We start from the raw sequence: 2,860 nt of genomic DNA, 5'->3' as shown, positions 1-2,860 counted from the left end.
TAAGTACTAATTAGTATGGTAAAGAATGTTAGGAAAAGGAGGAGAGACAGAATGGAACAACACTTGCGAAGGTTTAGGGCTGTGTGTCCGTGTGCCGTGCATACATGTGCACGTGTGTGTGTATGAGAGAGAGAGAGACAGAGAGAAAGAGAGAGAGACAGAGTGTGAGCTTGATTGGTTTAAAGTACCGCTAAATTTGTTTGAAATACCTCAGGTGGTTCTAAAACCTCCTACCATGAAGAGTGGCCTCTTTTGCACATGGATGGACCAAAGATGTCCATCCATTTTTTAACGGATTATAATGGTATTTAATGGTATCAGTACCAAAGACACTGGCCTCAAGGGACTCTCTGAATCTCTAGAACATTCTGGAAACATGCATTTTTTGTGTGTGCTCTCAATGTGACCACGTACCCTTTGGTGGTATGTAAAGTTCCACTTATAGTCACCTGTATTTTTATTGCCATGTCTTCAGTTGTAGGAGTGACTGCATCATGTGACTAAGTGCAGGTGCAGTGATGGGAGGAGAGTGAAGTCCACCACCAGTGTCAGAACCCAAGTTTCTAGGGACTGTGAACCTTGCTATGACAGAACAGGATGAAGGATGTTTTAGGTTGTGTTCCCCAAGGACAAAGATGGAGATTTGCAAGCAGAGTGTTTATTGGGGTGTGCTCCCTAGATTCATATCTGTATAGAAGTCAAGGGAGCAGAAACAAGCAGAGAGAGAAGGTGCACCATGATGCACTTGCAGCAGGACCTCAGCCCATCCCCTGTGGCACGCTACAGCTGAGACCACCCTGCAGAGATGCTCTCCATTTAGGCCAAGGAGTGGCCATGGCAGGAGGCTCTCTTGGGGAAAGAGTGTACATTTTGGGTGAGGCAGCTTCCTTTAGTGGATGGTAATTCTTAGGGATAAGCCCTACTCTTATAATGATAGCCATATTGGAACGTGTTCAAAAGAGAGAAAAATGTCCTGAAATGACCCAGAGGGTATTTGTGGAAGCTGTCTTAAGTAAGCAAAGAGTTGTCATTTATAAGAAAAATTGATTTTGTTCACTGTGGTCCAAGAAGTGTAGTAAAAGTTAGTAGACAATTCAGAAAGATATATTTGAGACCACTGTCTAGAACTTTCACTTAATCTGAATGTTCCCTAAAAAAGCATGGTCTGCCAAAAGACAGTGAACCCTGGTGGATGTTTTCATCATAAACCTCATCAGCTACATTTTGTAGATGTCACACAGAGGCAGCAAATATAATCAGGATGAATTTAATCATGATAAAATTTGAGGCAGTTGGAACTCACTGAATCTTAAGACCAATTTAATAACTAAGAGAGAGACACTTTTTAGAGAGCCAGGGAAAGTCATATTCATAAGTGTTCAAATTGCAGATTCATTCACTGAGCTCTGAGGGTCAGATAAGTGGTCCTTTAGCAATTTGAACTCTCATACAATAGCTATTTTAAAAGAGAACTGACATACACAAATTAACAGAAATCTTTGGGAAAATCGATAATTTGTTTCAATTTAGTTTATGAAAATAATCCCCTTTATGAATAAACCATGAATAGTCATTAAGAAGTGTTGAAAATATTATGCCCCTTTCTAATATTTACTTTTAAAATCGTTACTATGAATTGGTATAAGGTTAAAATTATGTATATGATTTCATAATTTTTGTATTTTCCAATATCCATTCAAATCAAACAATTATAATATATAAGAAAATGTATTTGTATTTATTTGTCTTATTTACTTTAATGAACATTTTTATTGTATTTGTTTTTATTAGATAATAAAAAGGAAACTTCTGCCTTTGTGAGAAAAACAAAGAGATACTATAATGTGAAGAAAAGTTAAAGTAGAGCCAGAAGTGAAATCCCAAGATGACTTCAACAATTGACCCAAGAAAATCATACTGATTTGATTCAAAGCTGTAGAGAGCTTCAATGTTTTATTTAGGGGAAAGTCAGGCTTTCTTGATTCCTCACCCCAAATTAATCATTTTGGGTTACAATAGGTAATAATCGAAATCATTAACTCTCTTTACGCCTTTAGGAGCTGGGTTCTTAAGTGGCATGTGAAAAACGAAGATGGAATTGAGGAGGTTTACCAGTGAGGAAAAAAAAAATACATAGTTTGTGTAAGAAAGAAATAGGGCACTTGTTCTGGATAGATGAGATGAAACTATGCTATGAAGTTACCTCAGGAGGTAGAAGCCGTAGTTGAGTGGATTCCGTCAGCTGGCTCAAAGGAGTGTTTGTTGAAGACAAGGGAAACTTCTGAGTACTATATACCCTTTTTTTCTATTCTTAAATTTTTTATAGGCCCTGCAAAACAGCCCATTTCTATTTTCAGACATAGGATAAATTAAAGTTCAACATGATGAAAATAATACATGTCCGAAATTCCTTATCTAAAACTCCTAGGGCCAAATGAGTTTTGGAATGAAGTCTTTTCAAGATTCAGAAAGATGATAAGGAACATAGAGTATATGTTAGGTAACTCGCCCAATGTAGTCCAGAGCATCAACCCTATAATGGAACATAAGGATATCTAGGTGGCAAAAATATATAGATTTTCCTAATGAATGGGAAAATAGACTATAAATAACCTTCATGCCAGTTTTGCTGAAATACAAAGTCCCACAAAACTCAGCAGCTTAAAACCATGAAATTTAACAATTTTATTCTATCTGTTGCATATGTTGCATAGATGATGGTTTGCATGCAGTTTGATATCCAGTTGTATCCAGTTTACAAATGGTCTGGTTCAGAGGATTCAAGACATCTACTTCACATGTCTGGTGCCTTGTCAGTGTTCCTAGAAGACTGGCTTCATCTGATCAACCAGAGCACCTC

The sequence above is a fragment of the Nomascus leucogenys genome, chromosome 16 (genome assembly GCF_006542625.1).
Source record: "Nomascus leucogenys isolate Asia chromosome 16, Asia_NLE_v1, whole genome shotgun sequence".
Taxonomy (NCBI): Eukaryota; Metazoa; Chordata; class Mammalia; order Primates; family Hylobatidae; genus Nomascus; species Nomascus leucogenys.
This window is presented reverse-complemented; position numbering follows the sequence as displayed.